Consider the following 12,126-nt stretch of genomic DNA (forward strand, 5'->3'; position numbering starts at 1 on the left):
AACAGCAGCTGCTATATGTTACTGCTCAGCAGCTTAAATGAGTTTTGCATTTACGGAGGTTGGGTGCTTATCTCTGTGTCTATGAGTGAGTGTACGTCTACGTGGGGGGCGGTCTGCATGAATTAACGGGTAAAAACTAGCGTTAGTGAAAAAGTTGAAAACTTACGGTGGTTTGTCCTTTGCAGAAGCTGCTCCTGGATGCCGTCGTTTGAGGTGCTGGTGCATAGCCGTCGTGCGTTTATGATAGGCCATTTCCACCTCACAAAGCCGGCAAACGACTGAATCACTTCCTTTTCTGTTAAAATATCGGGTGGAGTGATTTAAGTTGACTGCAACTGCCTCACTCATGATTCCGCTACTCGCTGCCGCCATGTCTTTTTTTGAAAGTGACGACGCATCGACGCAGATTTTTTTACGTCGACGTATTTTTTGCATCGACGTAATCGATTACGTCGACGCGTTGTCCCAGCCCTAGTTGGAATGTTGTTGCGCAGCACACAAGACTGACAGCACACAATGTGTTTTGAGGAAGCAGCCAAGAAAGATATAGCTTGTGTCTGTGAGCACCCATGTGTACACCTGTGTGGATGAGCACGCTTGTATTCAAAAGGTTTCACCATCGAGGATGTGGGGGTCCATAGCCCCGTCTCCCAGAGCATGAAGCAGGCATAGAGGAGACCCAGGCCCCAGACATCCAGAGGTCCGCAAAGCGCGAGAGCCCAAGGAGGACCATGAGAGGGGCAGCTTCCTGTTGGAGAGCAGCAGGTGTCAGCACGGCCCCTCCTGAGAACCCTCAATGTCTACATGCATTTCAAATTGAGAGGTGGGCGCCGGCGCCAGAGGTGAGGTTGAATACACAGACCGTCCTCTGGACGCCGTATAGCGTGTCCGTGGAAACTCAAAACATCAGATGTCAATCAAAATCCTCTCATAGTCCCCTGAAAATAAGATTCTTGTGTGTTTTCTTTAAATTGTGTGGCTTATATGTACGGTCTCAGTGAAGCTACTTTTTTGCACTGTCCATAACACTCTCTTACACTCAGCCACTTTAATGTCATCTGACAATTTCTGTGTTCCTTTCGCTACAGTTAGTTACGCATATTTTCTGGAAATATTAACAAACAACACACTTAAATTGTTGTTTTAAGAACAACAATGCTTCAGATTTATAAAGCCCTTAAGAGAATGATAGTCAGTGAGGTGAGGGACTTGCATGGGTCGCCATTCAAAGACTGGACTCAAAATGAGTTTCTAGGTAAAGAACTCCTTTCAGGGAACCTCACCTACGTTTCTTTTTTGCTATTAGAAGCAGTTTAAAACACAGAAAAAAGAAAACAAACAGGTGTAATTGTGAAACTAAAAAAGTTGTTAAACAAAACTGCAGATCTTGTGATTTCCCTGAGCTCTACAAACTAAAAAATCTGTTAAAATTTCAAACAATGAGCAACATAATTTCCATCCAGGGAATTATTTGATCGGTTTATCAGTGTAGCTCTAAAAATGGCAACATATTACCCACAATATGCCTTATTGCAGCAGCGATACAAAGAGCAGAGACTGAGGTTAGAGCTTATCGCTCTAACAAAAACAATATCGCAAGCTAAAGGAAAAGTGGAAATTTATAGATTTTTAGTAACACTGAAGTGTTTTACTTTTTTTCCACTTGACTGTTTTTTGTAAATTGTCTTTTAGCTTCTAGTTAGCTTCTTGTTGCAGGAATTGCCGTCTTGTGTGTGACTGGGTGCAGTAAGGAGTGTATGTGATGTGTGTGTGAGCATGCGCGTGAAGGAAACGCGGGGAGCGAAAGAGGGAAAAGAGAGAGAGAGTGTGTCATGGGTAGAGAGGGCGACCGGGAGCAGCGTTCTAACGGGCTACAGGCTATGCAGTGTGTTTTTGAAGTGTGCAGTACTGTTATTAAAGCCTCATCTCTTCAGTACTCTCCGGTGCCTCGGCTGATTTCTGTCTGCCTCACTACTCCACAAAAGTGAAGGGAGTTAACCCCGAAGGAGGACAAACTTCGGCCCTGGAGGAAGCATCTCCCCTCGCGTCTCCCGACCACGGTCAGGGGACTGACGGCGAGGAATGGTTAACACTGGCGACCACGAAGGGACCCTCTCACGTTGTCAAAGGAGTGGTGAGCACTGAGAAAAACCGACAGGCTAAAGCGGCTAACGATAAAGCCGAGTGACCGTAATTACAAGTGTATTAGCCCGTAGCTAAGCTAACTCGCGATGGCCGCTGCTCGCCATTCTCGTGAAAAGTACGGACTTGAGACCAATTACTCCAACCCGTTCATATCGCTGACCAGTGTCTCCGAGGGTGCCGCGAGCATTAGGGAAGCTAACAGAGACAGAGCTGTGACTAAATGTGAACATATGAACCCATTCCTGTGTGCCGAAAGTTGTGCTAACACACACGCTAATGGAGAGGGTGTATTCGCGCCGCCCGATGGTCCTGCCCGGCCGCAGTTTTCCTGCACGAATCCCTTCGTTGATGCTGAATGCCGCAGCTACGGCCGTGAGAGAAACACAGGCAGCAGCATGAACTATTATCCAGCTCCTACTCCCCAAATGAAAATCCACTATCCAGATTCAAACCCATTTTCCCCCGCTCACGTGGACAGTTTTGTACACAGCACACCGGCTCAGTTTAACGCAATGTTAAATACACCCATGCAATGTATGCCTTCCAGTTGCCTTAATGAAGCCATAAGCTATGGGGAAATCACTGCACAGCATAAACCCCGCTCGAAACTAGGCAAGACCCGCTGTGTGCCCCGTCAGCCCCCATCTGACAGTGAAGAGGACGGTGACACTAGAGAGAGAGTCCCCACTCTACGTCCGGGCCAATATGACGGCACCACACCGTGGAAGGAATTTCTGCACAGGTTTGAGAGCTGCGCTGAAGCCAACTATTGGTCAGAAAAAACAATGACAACTCAGCTTAAATTCTGCCTAGTTGGAGCAGCAGGGGCCATTATCCACAGAAATCCCCGCTCATCCAAATGGGATTACCGCCGCCTGGTGGACGAACTGGAAACTGCATATGGCCCTTCTTCTGACCATGCAGCTGCTGTTGCTGTAGAACTGAGGCAGTGAGTGCGTAAACCTGGTGAGGCCCTGCATGTTTTCAGAGATGACATTTATGGGAAAGTGGCTGTTGCATATGGTAATAGAGCAGAGATTGAACAAGACTCTATAGCTGTTGAAGTTTTCACCAATGGGCTGGGTGATGCAGAAATAGTACAGAAGTTGCTAGAGAGGCACCCAGCCACACTCGCCTGTGCATATGAAATAGCCCACCGACACGAAACCACTAAAAGGGCTGCATCTTATGTAACCAGTGCCATGCAGCAAGGAGCCCGTAATGCAGCTGAACGCCGGCCCCGAGCTGCCGTCGTCAGAGAAAAAGACAAAGATGAGACTGTTGCTGAGCATGCACCTGCAGCTAGCCCCTCACCGAATCGTTTTGCCCCACACACACCCTCGACAACACCGAACAATCACAGAAACTTTAAAAGGAGTGGGGTTCGCTGCCATAACTGTCAAGGTTGGGGCCATGTCCAAAAGCAGTGCCCTTCCCCTCACAAAACCACCAAGGCCTTAACACTGAACAGTAGCCCTTGGGACAGCCCAAAACCCACTGTACTCCACCTTAAGTGCCAAAGCCAAGAAATGAGTATCCCCATGCGCCTCTACGAAATGGAGGTATGTGCTGTTTTGGACAGTGGAGCCCGGAGGAGCGTGCTGCCGCTGCCCTACTACAACTCCATCCACCCAGACGTGAGACCACCACTACAGCCCTCAGTTGTTGAGACCTTGCTTGGTGTGGGACCTGGGGACGTGCCGGTGCTAGGTGAAGCCCAGATACCTGTCAATATCAACAATCGACAGGTGGATGTTGATTTCTTGGTGGCAGATATAGCAGGAAATGAGGTGCTGCTTGGGCATCCCTTCCTCACTCAAGCTGAAGCACGTCTTGATTTCGGCAAACGCCGCATCATCCTTTTCGGTGAAGAGGTGCTCTACTACCAAACCAAAGCCAGTACAAAGTCACACGCAGTGAGAATAGCTAGAACTGTGGTGGTGGAACCGGGGCAAGAGTATATGGTGAAAGGCAATGTGCATCCTGGTGCAGCAGCTCGAGGTGACATGATGCTTAGTCTCACCAAAGGTTTTGTTGAGAAGCACAAAGTACTTATCGCCAGAGTCCTAGTCAACGCACAGCCTTCTAAAGCTGTCCCACTTCGCCTTTTTTAACCTTGGCAATAAAGCAGTAACAATTAAGGCGGGATCAATTGCCGGGCTCCTCCAGCCAGCTGAGGCCGTGGAACCCTCCATGGTCTCCCCAGCTGCAGACTCTCTGACCAGCCCTCCTGTGGTTCCTCTGCACCTGCAGGAGCTCTATGCCCAGAGCTCCACAGACCTCAATGACTATGAACAGCTCCAACTGAAACGCTTGCTTTGCACTTATGGACATGTGTTTTCTACAGGGCCTGCTGACCTGGGCCGAACCAGCCTTGTGCAGCATGACATCATAACCCGTCCTGGTGCCCCAGTCAAACAAAATCCACGAAGAATGGCAGGGGAAAAGCAGCAAAATGCTGATCAGCAGATCTACGACAGTCTACAGAGCGGTCTCGCCCAACGCAGCTGCAGCAGCTGGGCCTCGCCCATCGTTATGGTGCGTAAGAAAGATGGGACATACCGTCTCTGCATTGACTACAGGGCTCTCAACGACCGCACCATAACAGACGCCTACCCGCTGCCCCGCATCCAGGACACGCTGGACACACTCTCAACTGCCAGATGGTTCAGCACATTAGACCTCGCATCAGGCTACTGGCAGGTTGAGCTGACGCCTAGAGCACGCAGGGCCGCTGCTTTTTGCACTAGGACAGGCCTCTTTGAGTGGAACGTCATGCCATTTGGACTATGCAATGTCCCGGCAACGTTCCAGCGGCTGATGGACCGCGTCCTGGCTGGCATGCAGTGGGAGACCTGCCTGGTCTACTTGGACGACATCATCGTGCTGGCTAAGGACGTGTCGGGGATGCTGCAACGGCTTGGCCAGGTATTCTATAGACTTCAACAAGCTAACTTGAAACTGAAACCTGCCAAATGCTGCCTCTTTCGCCGCGAAGTTGCTTATCTTGGCCATGTGGTATCCGAGCATGGTGTGGCTACCGACCCCAGCAAAGTTCAAAAAGTTCAGATGTGGCCCACACCTACGTCCATCCAGGAGGTCAGACGCTTCATCAGCCTGGCCTCATATTACCGCCGGTTTGTGAAAGATTTTGCCTCTATAGCCGAACCCCTGCACAACCTGACCAAGAAGAATGCACATTTTCAGTGGCATGCTGAGCACCAAGCAGCTTTCGACAAGCTGAAGTGTCGACTCACCTCTGCCCCTGTTCTTGGCTATCCACTTGACCATGGAGAAATGACACTAGACACTGATGCCAGCGACACTGGCATCGGCGCGGTGCTGTCACAGATGCAACAGGGCGTGGAACGTGTGCTGGCATATGGCAGTCGTAAGCTATCAAGAACTGAACAAAACTACTGCACCACACGACGTGAACTACTAGCCGTCGTGGATTTCACGTCCCATTTTCGCCAGTACCTCCTTGGACGGCCTTTCAAAGTGCGCACAGACCACAGCAGTCTACGGTGGCTAACAAAAATGAAAGAGCCAGAGGGACAGTTAGCTCGATGGCTCGAGAAGCTTGCCGAGTACAACTTTGAGATCATCCACCGTCCAGGTCGAGTGCACACCAATGCTGATAGCCTCTCCAGAAGACCCTGTCGCCAGTCCTGTCCATGCAGAGTGCAGGACCCCCCCAAGCATCTCGGGGGGACCAGTCATCAGGCAGGTCAATGCGAGTTGGACTCTGACACCAGCTCCCTGTTGCTGAGTCCGGTGAGGGTGGAGGGACAACCGGCTACTACAGCGGTGTGTCTAGTGGGAGTAAGTCACGACACCACCACACCAGAAACAAAGACTTTAGACCAAACTGCTCTTACAAAGTCAGACATTTTATGTCAAAACACTCCTACCAACACAGACATCTCAGAACAGACAATTCACACTAGAACAGACATATCACACCAGAACATGTCCACTAATACACACACTGTAAAGCTGACTGAGAAAGTATATGTGGCTAAAACCCTTGATACTGCTTCTCTGTTTCATGGCTGGACCATGGGGGAGCTGAGCCAAGCCCAGGACGCTGATGCAGACATTGCACCCATACGCGCCTGGATGGAGGCCAGCAGTGAGCGCCCCCCATGGACTATTGTTTCACCATGCAGCCCAGCCACTAAGACATACTGGGCTCAATGGAAACGGCTCTACTTCAGAGATGGAGTTCTGGTCCGTCGCTTCTACTGCCTTGACGAGACCCAGTTCTATCCCCAAATCGTACTGCCACGCAAGCTACAACCAGAAGTGATGGGCCAGATGCACGAAGGGCCAGTGGGTGGACATTTTGGTGTTGAGAGGACTGTGGCCAGACTACGAACCAGATTCTATTGGTATCACATGAGGGAAGACGTCGCTCTTTGGTGCCGTACTTGTACCAGCTGTGCATCCAGGGCCCGACCCCAGAAGACACCGCAAGCTCCGATGGGAACTGTCCGGGTAGGAGCCCCAATGGAGCGCGTTGCGCTGGACATTATGGGACCACTGAATGAGACGGAGCGCAGAAACCGATATGTGCTTGTGATACAAGACTACTTTACAAAGTGGACTGAAGCCTTTCCTATCCCAGATGAACGGGCTGCAACCGTTGCCGAGGTCGTTGCATCTGAGTGGGTGTGCCGCTACGGGATACCTCAAGCACTGCACAGTGACCAGGGACGCAATTTTGAATCTGATGTGTTCCAGGGGGTGTGCAGTTTGTTTGGCATAGATAAGACTCATACAACGCCATTCCGACCCCAGTCAGATGGCCAGGTTGAACGTTTCAATGCCACTCTCCAGAAGATCCTGGCCTCCACAGCAGAGCGTTGTCATTGGGACTGGGACCTGATGATCCCGTACGCTGTTATGGCCTACAGGGCGACCAAACACAGTGCTACAGGTTTCACCCCGAACTTCATGATGTTTGGCCGAGAACTGAGTGAGCCAGTGGACCTTGTCGCAGGTCTACCTCCTGATCCAGACAACCAACACTCAGCTCCAGAGTATGTGCAGCAAATGCGTGAGCGGCTGGAGCTGGCCCACCTCATCGCCAGGGAAGCCCTGGGTGAGTCAGTCAAGCGCGCAAAAAGGCAATACGATAAGAACTGTTGCCACACACAGTATAAGACTGGAGATCCTGTATGGTATCTCATCAAAGGAACACGTCACGTCAAGAACAAGGTCAGAAAGTTCCTCCCATCGTATGAAGGACCATTCTTTATCCTGGGGCAATTGGATGACCTAGTTTATCGGATCCAGAAGAACCCAAGGTCTAAAGTGAAAGTTGTCCACCATGACCAGCTAAAGCATTATCGCTGCCGCGAGCCACTGGACAATACCTGGGTCCTTGATCAAGCTCATCAGTGGTCCCCTACAGAGGTCCCACCACCAGCTTTAGAGGATGACCCAGCAGACCGTGATCTGGGTCTGCACAGTCTGTTCTCTACTGCAACTGCCAATGGCCCCAGCTCCTCTCAGCCATCTGTCTCAGTTGCAGCTGATCCCGCTCTGGTTGTGGTTGTCCCATCGTCCCCTTCCCATGTAGACCATGAGAATGGTGGGGGTGTGGTGGGTGAGCCAGACCACCCGAGCCAGCAGTTTCAGCGACCAACTCGTCGGCGCAGAGCTCCAGACCGGTATGGAGTGTGGATCACTTAGCTTGGTTTACCTACCATGGACAGTTCCAAGTAGGACTGAAGATTCAGTTCAAGTTTAAATAGTTTCAGCCTCCTACACTGTTAGCTACAATGGTTTAAAAGAGCTGTATTTTTCATTGTTCCAGTGTTTACATTTAAAAAAAAGATGAGTAAAGTATCTGAAGGATCTACGGGGTTATCTACATGCACTTATCCATTTGTATTTGTGCCTTCCTAGATGCTAGGATAAGTTAGTTATTCCCGGTCGCCATGTAATAGTTACAGTTGTGTAATTTCTTTTCTACTTAACAGCACTTGAAATGCTTTATTTTGCATATGTATGTACACCTTACTTGAGCCAGCCTCTTTGTCACTGAAGTGCACTCGTTGATACTATACCTCACCTTATATGCGGTAATGGCTAACACTTTTATCTCCTGTGGGCTCCAAGTGGTAAAGGGGATTGTGTACCAGTTTTATGCATTACAATGCTGGAGTGGAATTATTGTTTAATTGCCATCCAGAGTGGGGGTAGTGTTGCAGGAATTGCCGTCTTGTGTGTGACTGGGTGCAGTAAGGAGTGTATGTGATGTGTGTGTGAGCATGCGCGTGAAGGAAACGCGGGGAGCGAAAGAGGGAAAAGAGAGAGAGAGTGTGTCATGGGTAGAGAGGGCGACCGGGAGCAGCGTTCTAACGGGCTACAGGCTATGCAGTGTGTTTTCGAAGTGTGCAGTACTGTTATTAAAGCCTCATCTCTTCAGTACTCTCCGGTGCCTTGGCTGATTTCTGTCTGCCTCACTACTCCACAAAAGTGAAGGGAATTAACCCCGAAGGAGGACAAACTTCGGCCCTGGAGGAAGCATCTCCCCTCGCGTCTCCCGACCACGGTCAGGGGACTGACGGCGAGGAATGGTTAACATTCTGATAGTTGACCAAAATATGATGTATTGAGAAAACACTTACAGTTCTGCTTTTAAAATGGCTCATAAGCAACAAACTAAGTAAAAAAAATGAAGGTTACTTCAAAGACTGCTTCAGAACTGCACAAGATTATTTGCCGTTAGCAGGTTGTTAATGCTATCCATCAAGTCTAACAGTCTGCAGTCTATGAACTAAATTCGGCTAACGCCAGCTAGCAATATTAGCTTGGTGGCAAGTAGCCTTCAGTAATAGTAACAAACACAGCAATAGTACATCGAAGATACTGAAGTGGAATATAACCCATGTAGCTGCCACAACTAAAACAAGGTAGATGCAGTAGGCTAACATTAGTTTTTAAAAAAGAACTAACTTCCAGATGTTTCTTTAGGTTAGAGGTGGAATCTTTTCACACTGAGAGCAGCTTAGTTGCTGGCAAACAGAATTCGCATTGCATGGTCAGATTTTGCCCATCCCTTTATTCTTTAAATGTGAAGTGCTGTCGGAATTTCCACGTAAGAAATGCATTCCTGCCCATGCACTGCTGGCTCTGTTGTGCTGGCTCTGGGTCCATTGTGTAACTGACGCTACCAAAATTAACAGGATGCTTACATTAGAGCCTCTTATTGTGTGTTTTGTTTGGGTTTCCAGCAATACGTTAAATTACCAAAATTAGAGAGGGGATAGCGTAACATATGAAACAGGAAATGACCACCATGTAATCAATTTATTTCAACAAAGTAACTGTATTCTAATTATCACCTTTTTAAACTTTTTAAACACTGGACACAATTAGACAAGGTGGAAGCAATACTGAAGGCAATGAACACAGGACAAGGGACTGTCAAAATAAAACAGGAAAGACACAGATATGGAGATGCAAGCTTAACATTGAGTCTGGGGAAGAAACAGTCATTCTGACTGCAGGAGACAGAGAGGGAATATAGAACATGGACACAAGAGTAACTAGATGTGGAACACAGGGAAACCATAGTGACAGAAAACTAAAGACTAGAAACTATAAATATAACGTAAGCAGAAAACAGCTAAGAACCAGAAACATGAACGACACTAAATCAATGAATATCAATCACACCAGAAAACACATAAACACTGAGTCACAGACCCAGTGTCATGACACTATCTGGGCCCAGGATTCTTAATCTCAAGAGTTTCTATTACATTAGAGCTACAATAGCATCCAAATTCTTGTAACAAGCAACATCTGGACACACCTTGAACTTGGGTCTATGGGGTAGTGAAGCTATTAAACTTAACTTGGAGCGCCACCTAGTTTTCTAACAGGCAAAGCACTATTGAGATGAAGAGAATAAAATACTGATAAAACATGACTATAAAAAACTAACACATTTTTATGAAAACAATTATGATGTCCTTGATTAATTAGTAAACATGTCTGTCACTGTACAGTTTGTTAACAGTTTTTAACATACTGTAAGGGAGGTTGAATTGCAAAAGGTGGAGGTGGAGGCGGAGACAGCTGTCAAGTTGTGACAGTTGGAACTCCAGCCGGCTTCCCTTCCTGCGACTGCCTCCATTCGGCAGGCAGACATACCGTTTGATGTGGGGAAAAACAGTCGCCTGGTTCCGGTGTTCCGCGACAATGAGGTTGACATCTACTTCGAGTCATTTGAGCGAATAGCCACAGCCTTGCACTGGCCACGGGACTCATGGGCCATTTTGCTACAATGTAAGCTGGCAGGTAAGGCTCAGGAAGTTTGTTCCTCGTTGTCAGCTGAGGACTGCCTGGACTATGACAAGCTGAAAAGTGCTATCCTTATATCCTTATGAGCTGGTCCCAGAGGCTTATAGGCAGCGTTTCCGGAGATTGAAAAGGGGACAGGGTCAGTCCTATCTTGATTTTGCCAGGGAAAAAAGTGTCCTTTTCGATTGGTAGTGTGCGGCCTGCAAAGCTGCTGACCGTGCTTCGATCTGTAAACGAATGCAGACAGAGGAATTTAAGAACGATTAATGGGGTGAATTTTATAATGGGAAATGACATAGCGGGTGGGAAAGTTTATCCTACCCCTGAGGTGACCAACAATCCTGTTGTAGAGCCTGTTTTAGATGCCCTGAGTCAGCATGACCTGACCACTTCATGCAATATACACTAATGGCCTTTGGCATGAAAAATGCCCCAGCTACCTTTCAACGTTTAATGCAGTTGGTGTTGGGAGATGTGTCCCAGTGCAATGTGTATCTAAATGATGTAGTGCTATACACAGACACATGGGCAGATCATATGTCCCTCCTGAGGACAGTGTTTCAGCGGCTAGCCGAGGCCTCGTTGACCCTCAATCTCACTAAATGCGAGTTTGGTAAGGCAACAGTCACTTACCTAGGTAAGCAGGTGGGGTTTGGACAGGTCAGCCCGGTGGAGGCGAAGATTGCTGCAATCTTAGCCTACCCGATTCCAACCACCAGACGGGAACTGAAGCGGTTCCTAGGTATGACCGGATATTACCGGTGCTCCGGTAACCACAAACAATACAGGGAGTGCAGAATTATTAGGCAAATGAGTATTTTGTCCACATCATCCTCTTCATTCATGTTGTCTTACTCCAAGCTGTATAGGCTCGAAAGCCTACTACCAATTAAGCATATTAGGTGATGTACATCTCTGTAATGAGAAGGGGTGTGCTCTAATGACATCAACACCCTATATCAGGTGTGCATAATTATTAGGCAACTTCCTTTCCTTTGGCGAAATGAGTCAAAAGAAGGACTTGACAGGCTCAGAAAAGTAAAAAATAGTGAGATATCTTGCAGAGGGATGCAGCAGTCTCAAAATTGCAAAGCTTCTGAAGCGTGATCATCGAACAATCAAACGTTTCATTCAAAATAGTCAACAGGTTCGCAAGAAGCGTGTGGAAAAACCAAGGCGCAAAATAACTGCCCATGAACTGAGAAAAGTCAAGCGTGCAGCTGCCAAGATGCCACTTGCCACCAGTTTGGCCATGTTTCAGAGCTGCAACATCACTGGAGTGCCCAAAAGCACAAGGTGTGCAATACTCAGAGACATGGCCAAGGTAAGAAAGGCTGAAAGACGACCACCACTGAACAAGACACACAAGCTGAAACGTCAAGACTGGGCCAAGAAATATCTCAAGACTGGTTTTTCTAAGGTTTTATGGACTGATGAAATGAGAGTGAGTCTTGATGGGCCAGATGGATGGGCCCGTGGCTGGATTGGTAAAGGGCAGAGAGCTCCAGTCCGACTCAGACGCCAGCAAGGTGGAGGTGGAGTACTGGTTTGGGCTGGTATCATCAAAGATGAGCTTGTGGGGCTTTTTCGGGTTGAGGATGGAGTCAAGCTCAACTCCCAGTCCAACTGCCAGTTTCTGGAAGACACCTTCTTCAAGCA

Source organism: Aulonocara sp. 'chitande type north' Nkhata Bay, linkage group LG7 (assembly GCF_057382095.1).
Source record: "Aulonocara sp. 'chitande type north' Nkhata Bay isolate Kocher_YH1m ecotype deep benthic linkage group LG7, A_spYH_male_GT1.1, whole genome shotgun sequence".
NCBI classification, from domain to species: Eukaryota; Metazoa; Chordata; class Actinopteri; order Cichliformes; family Cichlidae; genus Aulonocara; species Aulonocara sp. 'chitande type north' Nkhata Bay.